Here is a 12180-nt window from a genome sequence, read left to right as displayed (position 1 = left end):
TTTTGGTGGTTTAGTAGAAAGAACATTGTGACTGCCTATAAGGTACCCCATATCTTAGTCTTCCACTAATTATCTAATTTTCACTAAATAAGTTATAACCTCTGGGTCTCAGTTTTCATCACATGTAAAATACTACCATCAACTCTATTTATTTCAAAGTATTTTTGACCCTGCAAAAGTACTTTTGAGTCTTTACCTCACAAAAAGATCAAAGGAAGAGGAAAAAGATCCCTACATACCAAAAAACAAAAAACAAACAAACAAACAAAAAACCCTTTTAGTAATTCTTTTTGTGGTATCAAGGAACTGAAAATTAAGAAGATGCACCCATCAACTACAAAATGACTGAACAAATTATAATTTATGAATGAAATGAAATATTATTGTGTCACAAGAAATCATGAAGGAGAAAGTTTCACAGAAACCTGGGAAGATTTGTATGAATTGATATAGAGAGAGATGAACAGAACAAGAGAACAATATGCCTAATAACAATAATAGTATAAGGACAAACAACTGTGAAAGACTTAGAAATTTTGAACAATATGATGACCAACCATGATGCCAGAAGATTCATAATTAAATATGCTACCCACCAATTAAAGAGGTGATAGCGTGCAATAATAAGACATATTTTTATACATCCTTAATGTGGGGTTTTGTTTTGCTTGACTGTATTTTTATAATGGGTGTTTTTCTTGCTTTCTCAATAGTGTAGTGAAGGGTGGGAAAAGATAATGAGAACCATAAACTGAAATTGAATTTTTAAAATATTTAAAGTTTATTACGAGATCCTAGCACAACAGCATAATCTAATCACATTTATATAGCAGTTTAAGAGAAATTTAATTTAATTTAAGAGGAGCAACTTAGCATAGTGAATACAGAGCCAGTAAGACTTGGGTTAAAGTTCTCCCTCTGACTTTGTGACTCTGTGCAAGTCACTTTAATGCATTAGGCAATTCTCTAAATTATAGAAAGTTGCAGGAGCAGCTACGTGGTGCAGTGGATAGAACTCAGGAGGACATGAGTTCAAATTTGACCTCAGACACTTAAGACTTCCAAGCTGTGTGACCCTGGGCAAGTCACTTAACCCCAACTGCCTCAGTAAAAAAAAGAAAGAAAGAAAAGAAAGAAAAAAAGAAAAGGAAAGGAAAGGAGAAAGAAAGGAAGGAAGGAAGGAAGGAAGGAAGGAAGGAAGGAAGGAAGGAAGGAAGGAAGGAAGGAAGGAAGGAAGGAAGGAAGGAAGGAAGGAAGGAAGGAAGGAAGGAAGGAAGGAAGAGAGAGAAGGAGGGAGGGAGGAAGGAAGGAAGAAAAAGAAAAGAAGAAAGAAAGAAAGAAAGTTGCTAGCTTCCAGTGGTAGATGGAGTTTTCCCTATACTTGTGAAATCACAGGACAAGTCTTCCTCCTTTTGAGATAACAAAGTACTTCTTTCCCGACAAATTTGTGAACTAGGTAATTTAGATAATATTCCCATTTTACAGATGAGGAAAACGAAGTTTAACATTTATTCATGGTCACACAGCTAAAAGTATCCTGTTTCCATAAGTTACAATTATTAAGAATAAAATTATCAGATCTGGAAAGCTTTAATATGCTTTTTCCTCAGCACCCAATAGGGAGATTTTTCCATTTACAGCCTATGAGTCAATCTGGGAAGCTTCTGTCTCTATTTTGGTGAAACCTGTCTATCCTTAGAAAAGCCATTGCATTCCCCAGGGAGAGGAAGGATTTCAGAGCATACTAGCATAGGTCCCATTTTGCAAAGGGAAAAAAAAATAAGAGAAGAAACACCAAGAGTTAAATAAGCTAAGACAGACTACAAGGCTGACAGAAGCAACATTAAGTATTTGGAGCAGAGACTCATTTTGTACTGGCTGTCTTGCAAAGCAAATTGCATAGGTTTTTCATCTACAGGAGTCTCATGGCAGGAATAAAAAGAAGAAAAAAAAAAACGAAGAAGCAGCTAAGGCACAAGACAGGCTTCCTCCAGAAAACGGAACAATGACCCTAAAGCTGTGGAAATAAGAAATGTGACTCCTATGGCAACATAAGAGGGCACAATTAGAATGACTTAGAAGCACAGCAGTGAAAGGTAGAGTCAGGTTTTGCTAACACATTGGTGGCAATCAAGCACTTCTAAATTACCAGGAGCAACATTTTGTTCTGTTACCAGCTCAAAACACTGGTGACTTTTTTTCTTCCCAGCTAACACTGATGAATCAGACCACATCTGCTAGTTTATAAGCTCCAAAGGCATATGGGGAGGGGGAAATCAGAAGAGAGGCATATTGGGAAGAGGAAGCTAAAGGATTTATGTGTTAGCAATTTCAAACTCTACTAATTACCATTAACCACATCAGCTTCTGCCTTTGCAAGTCTATCATTAAGAGCATCTAGGTAGTATGAATTTTTGAGAAGAAATGAGCAAGTCACTTAGTTTCCTCATTTGAAGCAGCTAGGGCATATAATGTATTCCAAACTGGACTTGAAATCATTAGGAACTAAATTTGAATTTTGCCTCAAACACTTAAAGGTATGGCCCTAGATAAGTTATTTAACTTAAGTTTAACAAGTCACTTAACCTCAGTTGGTCTGTTTCTCATTTACATAATAGGAATAACTTCAGCACTTACTTCACAGGAACATTATAAGGCTCAAGTAAGATAATATATGTAGGGTATTTTGTAAACTTTAGAATATTACATATAACTATTTATTAATGTTATTATTAATTATTTGTAATAGAGAAAGTTGGACTTAATAATAATCCCTTCTAGCTCTAAATTTATGAATTGCCTATGAATGCCAAGTAGGTTAGAGTTAGGCTGTTGGAAGTATTCCTAAATCAACCAGTAAGATTGGTATCAAAGAGGCAAAAAATAAAAAATAAATTCAGGACTGGGAAGCCCAGTTTGGACAATAGCTCCCAGTCTAATATGGGAATAAAACAAGAATACAAAAGCTTATAATCTAAAATAACACAAAAACTAACCCTGCATACATTAGGTACTTGGGAAGTATCTGTTGAATGTTGTTTGCTACAGCCACCTCCAAGAATAACTCCCCCTTCATTCACTATCCCTTCCCTCAACAAATTCAGATCAGACTCCTTCAACTTGTGCATCAAAAAGGTTCCAATCATTTGTTTTTATACCTCCACCTCATCAGGATTACAGTCACATTTTCAAAGAGCTATTTTAATCAAACTTCTTTACTCTAAAATTCTACAGTCTACCAGAAGGCCTTCTAATGCTGATACTTCATGGTTCTAAGAGTAATAGGAGCATGGAAACAAAATGTGTAAAGGGGTTTCTACTTTCTCAACTACATTCTGGGAGATAAAGGGGCAGCTAGTGGTATAATGCATGGAATGCTGGACTTCAGCATCAGAAAAATCTGCTTTTAGATCCTGCTTCAGATACTTTGTGCCCTGGACACATCATTTAATCCTTTTGTGCCTCAGTCTCATCATCTGTAAAATGATCTGGGAAAGGAAATGGCCAAAAACTCAAGTATCCTTGCCAAGAAAACTCCAAATTGGGTCACAAAGAGTTGGACATAACTAAAAAAAAAAAAAAAATCCTAAATGATAGCACTTAATAAGCAGCACTGTTTTGAGTTTCAAATAAGATAAAAACTAATGTAAAACTAATAAAACCTACAGTAGTACATAAATGCTAGATCTTACTAGCCATTTTTAAGGGGAGGGAAGTTCAGTTTGAAAGAGCAAGCTAGTGGCAGCAGATGAACTATAAACTATCCTTCTTTCATGTACTATTTCCTCTTTACTTGCTGCCCCTAAAGGCAGACCCCTGACTTTATGAATTAAAAAAATCCTCCACTTTTTAAATTTAGCTTATATGTGACTATACTCATTCATTTGTTTCCATGCCCCCATTAGTAATCAAACCATTAGCACTAAAAAAGATCCTAGTAGATTATAAAATTTAGAGTGAATTTAAAGCAAATCCTACCTTGGAAATCATTTAGCCCAAACCCATCATTTTATGGATGAGAACATTGAAGGCTAAAGAGGCTAAAATGGTTTATCCAAAGTCACAAAGGTATTAAATAACAAATCTGGGATCAGAAGCCAAGTCACAGAATCCACAGATAAAATCTGGAAGGTTCCTATGAGATTATTTAAAACAACCTCTATTTTTTGATGAGGCTCAGGAAGACTGATACTAATAATAACAACTTGTACATAGATAGATAAATGGAGAGATGGAGAGATAGAAATAGATAGAAAGAAAGAAAGAAAGATCTATATTAAGAGAGAGAGAAGAGAGGGAAAAAAGAGAGATATATAGAGAGAAAGCGAGAAGAAGAGAACTTTCTGTGTTAATTTATTTTTTACCTCAGAATAATTCTGCTTGGTGAGTGTTGTTTAGTTGTTTTCCAGTCATGTCCAACTTCATGACTCCATTTAGAATTTTCTTAACAAGGATACTAAAGTGGCTGGCCATTTCCTCTCCCATATCATTTTACAGATGAGGAAACTGAGGCAAAAAGGGTTTGGGGGTTTTTTTTAAGAGGAAAAAAAGGGAAAGAGACAATTGTAGAGACAGAGAAGGCAATTTAAGTTTTGTAAAGTCTTTTTTTTTTTTTTTAAACAAATATCTCACTTGATTTATCTTCACAACTGAGGAAGTAGGGCCTATTATCCAAATTTTATGGCAAAGAAAATTGAGGCAGACAAAATTTAAGAGACCTGCCAAAAATCCCTCAGCTAAAAGTATATGAGATAGGATTCAAATTCAGATCTTGTTAACTCCACCTACTTGCCTCAGATTAAATGACAAGGAAAAATCCACAGGATTAGTTGGGAATGGGACTACATCTTAATTCTTTTGACTTCTAGTTCAGAGGCCCAGGGTACTATACTTCCTTTCTTAGTTTTAAAACAGCACTTTTCTAAGTACCTGTTTGCATATCCTGTTACCTAGGAAATTATACTGCAAAAGAGGAGGGACCATAGTAAACAATGCTTAGAAGACAGCTTTGGACAGGAAATACTTTGGAATAATGCTGGCTGTTACTTCCACTGCTCACTTCCAAAAAAAAAGAAAAAAAAAGTCTGAATTGTCTCTATTCAGAATGGTGCAGTAGAAAGAATTCCATATTTACAATCAGAATATCTGGATTGAATCTCAGCTCTTCCTGTGACAACCTGTGTTTTGCCTCAGTTTCCTAATTTGTAAAATGAAAAAATTGAATTGGATGATCTCAGAAATCGTTTTCAACTCTAAATTTACAAGCCTATAGGCTCCAAGGCACTCACAAAGATATCACTTTAAGGATATTTGTGATTTTCTTCTCTGATTTTTTTTCTTTTTTTGCTAAGGCAATTGGGGTTAAGTGACTTGCCCAGGGTCATATAGCTAGTAAGTGTTAAGTACTAAGCATCTGAGGTCACCTTTGAACTCAAGTTCTCCTGACTTCAAGGCTGATGCTCTGTGCATTCACTGCATCTTGTAGCTGCCCCTCTGAACTTTTTAAAAAGGAAGATGAGCTTTGTTTTAATAGATGGTCTTCAAACAATGAAAGATTTGAAGCATTTCTTTCTAACTTTCATGACAAGATATGTCAGTACTGAGTAATGTTGGGGGGATAGAACATGTCTAGAACAATAATCCGAGGCATAATCTTAACTATGATACCAATTTCCTAAGAAATTGTCCCTTAACCTCCCAGACAGAAACAAACATAATGAATTGAATCCAGAAGGTGTGGCTAAGGAAAAGGTCCAGGAATCCTGAAACAGGAGTTAGAATAACTTTGAAAGCTAAACTTATTGGAAACGTCCCTGACTCATATACCTCTTGGGAATCAACACATACAAAGAAATACAGCAGGTTCAAGCTAGCAGAGGGGATAAGAAATGTGGGCCTAGAGTCAAAAAGTTGCTGTTCAGTCATTTCAGTCATGTGCAACTCTGTGATCCCATTTGCCAGGGATTTCTTTCTCTAGCTCATTTTACAGATGAGAAAACTGAAGCTGATCTGCCCAGAGTCACAAGCTAGTAAGTGTCTGAGAGAAGATTTGAACTCAAGACCAGTACTCTATCCTCTGTGCTCATCTAGCTGCTTGAAATATATTAATTTAATCTAATTTAGCCTAACATGGAACTTGGCACATAATAGGTGCTTAATAAATACTTTTTGATTAACTGGTTAATCCTGAGAAAGTCTCTGTTGTATTTATTCAGAATGGTGGCATGGAAAGTAAGTCAGATTGAGTCAGAATTTAACTTAAGTTTTCTCATGTGTAAAATGGATACATTTAGATAACAAACTTTTAAATGCCAAAGATGTGAGCTTTCATTACAAATGTTTCTGGGGGAAAAAATATTTCTGGAACTGAAAGGTGTTTCCAATTGCTACTTGGACACAAAGGAACCCATTGAGACAGAGATAGATTAACTCAAGTGAATTATCTGGCTACTATGTCACAAATAAGATTTTCATACCCTGTCCCCAGAAAATTCATTTTTGGTTTTGAAGACTCCCTGTCCTAGCTCTGGAAGGACTTATTTTGTTAGTTAAGGTTATTTTGTATTCTTTTTCTTTTGCCTCTGAACATGGAAAGATGTGCCTCCCCATTGTCCTTGGGAATTGCAAAAAACAACAGGATTTCTGGTCTCTGGCACATACCCCTTCCAGCATTTGTACACATCTTGACTTCCATATGTGGTGCTGTTCAGAAGAGTTGGATAGGCATTTGGAAATGAGAATCCCACAGTCCACAGCTGCAGTACAAAGAAAAGAAGAAGGGGGGAGGGGAAACAAGGACTGGAGTAGGAAGATTTGGGGGAAGGGGAATACAAAGAAGCAGGAAGAAAATAAAACAAGAATATTAGAAAAATAAAGGCAAAACTTGAAATAGTTTTAATGCTCCTCTCTGGAGAGCTGGTGCCTTTCAAAACTTGGATTTCAACCAATCAATGGAGCATTAAGTGCTTACTATGTGCCAGGCAGGTGAGTGTTCTTAATACTATAACCAAAACAAAATAGTCCCTGTGCTCCCAACAAACTTTTGTTCTGCTCAAGAAAGCAACATAGGAAGTATAAATATATGCAAAATTAATAAAAGGTCATTTGGGAGAGGGTGCTAAAGGGTGTAAAGATGAAGAAAGGCCTATTATAGTGTTTAAGCTGCATTTTGAAGGAAAATCAAGGATTTAAGCAGGAAGTTAAGGAGAAAGTGCATTCCTGACCTGGGGGAAGGCTTATGCAGAGGCATAAAGATGGGAGATGAATGTCCCATGTAAGGAATAGCCATTGTGACAAGACTACAGTGAGTTTAGAGGAGTAATTATTAATTTTTTCACACAAACATTTTTTAGTATAATTTCTATTATGTACTCTTGTACCAGAGTTGAACCAACTCAGTGAATTGAAAAAGAGAAAGGATTCTACCCATTATTATTTTCTTTTCACTGATTTATTTTTTATAATAGCTTTTCATTTTTCAAAATACATGCAAAGATAGTTTTCAATATTCACCCTTGCAAAACCTTGTGTTTCATATGTTTCTCCCTCCCTTCCCACCTTCCTCCTGCCTTAAACAGTACGTAATCCAATATAAATTAAAATGTGAAATTCTTCTAAACCTATTTCTACATTTATCATGCTGCATACACAAAAAAATAAAAAAGGAAAAAATCAAAGAAAAAACAAGCGAGCAAACAACAACAATAAAAGTGAAAATGTTTTGTTGTGATTTACATTTACCCCCCAGTCTGTTGGAATTGGCCTAAATCATTTCATTATTGAAAAGAGCCACCTCCATCCCAGTTGATCTTCACATAATCTTGTTGCTGTGTACAATGTTCTTTTGCTTCTACTCACTTTACTTACCATTAGTTCATGTAAGTCTCTCCAGATCTTTCAGAAATTATCCTGCTGGTCATTTCTTACAGAACAATAATATTCCATTACATTCATGTACTTATTCAGTCATTCCCAATTGATGCTCCTATTTTCTTTTTTGGCTCCTTAATCAATCCACAAAAAAAAGGCTTTCATCAAAGTGGGGAAACCACTTTGTGTTTTATAAGTAATGAAGTGGGTTTTATTAATATATTTAATTTTGTATTTTCAACAAACATACCAGAACTTATACACTCAGCAAAGTGTATATCAATTGAAAGTGGTCCATCCATTCACTATAAAAATCATATTTCCAGTATTCTTCTTAAAGGAGCTGCTTTTGAAGCCCACAGCATATTCTTTTTAACATCCCCAGTAATCATAAATCATCATTCTCTAAGGAGCCTTGAGCCAGGTCTTGTGGATCAGATAGGTCATCAGGCTATCTAGAATCAAACCCAAGGCTTAACTGAACAATTAAATTATTAATTTAACTATTAAGATGACTCATGAAATTGAGTTCCTTCTTTGTTACACTGATTCCTTCTTTAGATTCATAGACCTTCTTGATGTGGCTGATTCTTTCATTTGTACCTGCCCCTCCTTTCTTGTTTCTCCACTATTGCAAATCTACTACAAGGGAATTCCAAGATGCTAGAATTCCTCTGGTTCTTTTGACATAATATGTACATCAATGGAGCATATGGGTTGTCCATAGGTTATCCCTTGTTTTTACTAGGTAAGGGTTTCTTTCTGACTCCATCAAGTTTATGTCACCTTTAAAATTCAGGTCAAATTTAGAAAATAGTATTGATTATGAAGGGGCAGCTAGGTGGCATAGATTTGGGTCAAGAAAACTCACCTTCAGTTCAAATCTGGCCTCAGAAACTTACTAAGTAAGTTTCTTGGGCAAGTCCATTAACCCTGTTTTCCTCTGTTACCTCATCTATAAAATGAACTAGAAAAGTTTGCCATTTCCTAATGACAAACCACTCCAGTATCTCTGCCAAGAAAATCCCAAAAGGAAATCATGGAGTGTTGGACACAACTGAAATGTGAACAACAACAAACTGATTATGAAAAGAACAAAATACTCAAATGATGGTCCTATTTATGTAGGATTCTCTTCTTTGTTTTTATTTGATTACTAACATCTAATTTTTTTTAAAATAACTTTTCTTCCCTTTTGGACTTCCTTCTGGAAAAAATCCTTTAGCATAAAGTCTTTAACCGATTTATTAGCTGTTAGCTACCTTCTCTTTCATCTCTAGAACTAAATAAAACTCCACATACAGATAGAGATGCCCATTTTTCCAAACTCTTCCACAGAAGCATGCAGTTGCCTTTTCAGTTATTTACAATCACAAATTATCCTACTCTACAAATTATAGCTCAGTGGCCAAAGGCTTCTTATCCCCATGATGTCTATGTAAGTTTCTCTCCCCCCCCAAAAAAAAAGCTTCCTCTTCCCTCCATGTTTATGAACAAGTGAAACCTCACTATAATTTCACTTAGGACAAATGCTTCCCACAAGTCACATTATTCATAATGGCCCAAGGCCTAAAGAAACTGGGCAGTCTCTGACAGAGAAATTTTTTAAATGTGCCTATGTACCTCTATAAACTTTAATTAAAATGAAAATATGTATCCCCAGGTCCTGTTCTCCTTTAGACAATAATGTCCACTGGAGAAAAGAAAGTGATGGAATATAGAGTGCTGAAGTTGGAATCAGGAAGAATCCAAGTTCAAATCCCACCTCAAAGACCTACTAGCTATGTCACACTGGGCAAGTCATTTAAACTCTGTCAGCCTTGGCTTCCTCATCTGTAAAATGGGAATAATAATAGCACCAATCTCCAAGTATTGTTGGGAAGAATAAATAAGGTAACATATCTAAAGCATCTGGAATATTTTAAAGTACTATTTAAATGTCACCTACTATTCATATTATTATTATTATTATGTTCTCTGTCATCTGGTGACTTTTGGAAGCTTCCAAAGTTGTTGTGGATTATCATGAATTAGAAAGATTAATAACCTTACATGCTAATACAATGTTTTACAAAACAAAAAGAACTTTCACACATACTATTTTATCTGATCCTCACAACTTAGATGAGGTAAGAAGAGTAAGAATCCCCATTTTTCAGAAAGGAAAACTGAAACTCCAATGAGTTGTTTCTGGTACAAAGTTATAAGATTTTAAGTGGCAGAGCTAGAATTAGAATCTAGGATTTTGTAATCCCAATTACAGCTGAGAGCAACTAAGTGGCACAGCAGATAAGAGTCAGAAGACTCATCCTCCGAAGTTTAAATCTGGCTTCAAAAACATGGTAGCTGTGTGACCCTGGGTAAGTCACTTAAATCTGTTTGCCTCAGTTTTCTCATCTTTAAATGAGCTAAGAAAATGGCAAACCACTCCAGTGTCTTTGTTAAGAAAACCCCAAAAGGGCTTATGAAGAGTTAGACATGACAGAAAAAATTACTAAACAACTGTTTGAATCCCAATCCTGTGTAAAAAGAGAGAACCAAGTCAAAGACAGACATCTATTTACAATACATTGAATCACCTATCAGGCATCATCAATAAGGCACAGCTATTCCATAAATTCTTGAATGCTTTTTAAAAATCACAGTATAAAACAAGGCTTCTTAAACTTTTTCCAATTATGATCCCTTTTCACCTAAGAAATTTATATACAATCCTAGGCATATAAGTTATATAAACTAAGTATACAAATCAAACATTACTGATAATAAATTATAATTTCACAATTCCCGCATTCAGCTACACCTCACATGAGGTGCAACCGTTTAAAAAACTTTGGTATAGAGGAATCTTAGTCCTTGCCCATAAATACAAAATGATGAAAATACAGATGTGGAATTCATGTGAATTATCCCCAGATATTAACTGCTGAATAACAAATGAATGAATGTAAACAAATAGATGAAATTAAAATAATATATTACTGAGTCTATGATATCTATCCATAATAATGTATTGCCTGACCCACCCACCAACAACTTTTTTATTTTCCCATCTATTGCATTGGGAACAATAAATGATTCAACATCAATAGTTCTCAGCAATAATGATAAGTTGTTTTTTTTTTAATGACTTCCCACCATCACTATGTCTTGTAGGTAACTTACTAAGCACATGTTGATTGAATAACAAAATATATTCCCCCCACATTTGGTATAAAATAAGCACGTATTCTTTCATGTTAAGTGTTTATTCCAGATGTTGAAACACATTTCCCTATTTTTAGTAAAGAAATAGTATAATGACAGTCACAAAATGTTACGTATATCAAACAACCATTTTGTTGGCTAATTTTGCTTAATTATTCTTCTTTGTTATAACAAAGGGTTTTCTTGGTAGGGATATATTGAGAAATTGTGATATAAAAAAGATATCAACAAAATGTTTTCTTTAATTAAAATAAAATAAAGTGGCCCATTAGGAAACATGTTTTACAAACATCTGTTCTGGTTGACAAGAAGCCATAACCATAAGGGAAATCCATAGTTCTGTGTTTTCTTTTCCTAAGCTATATCTAACATGAATGATGTTTATGAGAAGGAGATTCTCCCAGTGAAGTTGGAGAAAGAAATGAGGGCCAAAAGAATCAGTTCCTGGCTTTCATTGAATTATGGAAGACAGGATAGTAGAATGGAAAGAGCACTGGAGATAGAAAAACCTGTTTCAAATACTCCCCACAGCCCTTTATAATATTCACTGTGGGATTTTACCCTTATGGGCCTCAGCCTCCTCACCTTAAAGTGAGAGGCTTCAAACTGATGATAATTTCTAAGGTATTTTCCAGCTCTAACATGCTGTGCTCCCTTACCTACAACTGAAGGCAATACAAAAATAATGTATAGGGAGAAAACTTAGATCAGAAGACCTGGGTTTGAAATCTCAACTTGGCCACTTTGTAGCTGGGGATTCTTGTTCTCAAGCTCACACTCTAATTAAGAAAAGAACATTTAGTAACTATGTACCTACAAGGTGGCACAATGGCTAATGTGCCAGTCAGGAAGAATCATCTTCTGGAGTTCAAATCTGTCCTCAGTTATTTACTAGCTGTGTAAGACTTACAAGCAAGTCACTGAACCCCATTTGCCTCAGTTTCCTCATCTGTAAAATGAGATAGAGGAGGAATCGGCAACTCACTCATCTTCTTAAGTCCAAATTCATCCTCAGATACTTGCAAGCTATGTGACCTTAGGCAAGTCAATATGTTACACTATATACAATAAAAAGGTCAAAGGTAATGTTTGAGAAGTCTGGAG

General features: G+C 35.3%; 1 protein-coding gene across 2 annotated transcripts in view; it reads right to left on the bottom strand.

The window, feature by feature from the left end:
* The window catches only part of SUSD1 (sushi domain containing 1), a 292834-nt gene that overhangs the window by 211248 nt on the left and 69406 nt on the right, over positions 1-12180 (bottom strand). The gene's annotated exons all lie outside the window — the stretch shown is intronic.

The sequence above is a fragment of the Sminthopsis crassicaudata genome, chromosome 1 (assembly GCF_048593235.1).
Source record: "Sminthopsis crassicaudata isolate SCR6 chromosome 1, ASM4859323v1, whole genome shotgun sequence".
Classification (NCBI taxonomy): Eukaryota; Metazoa; Chordata; class Mammalia; order Dasyuromorphia; family Dasyuridae; genus Sminthopsis; species Sminthopsis crassicaudata.
This window is presented reverse-complemented; position numbering and strand designations above follow the sequence as displayed.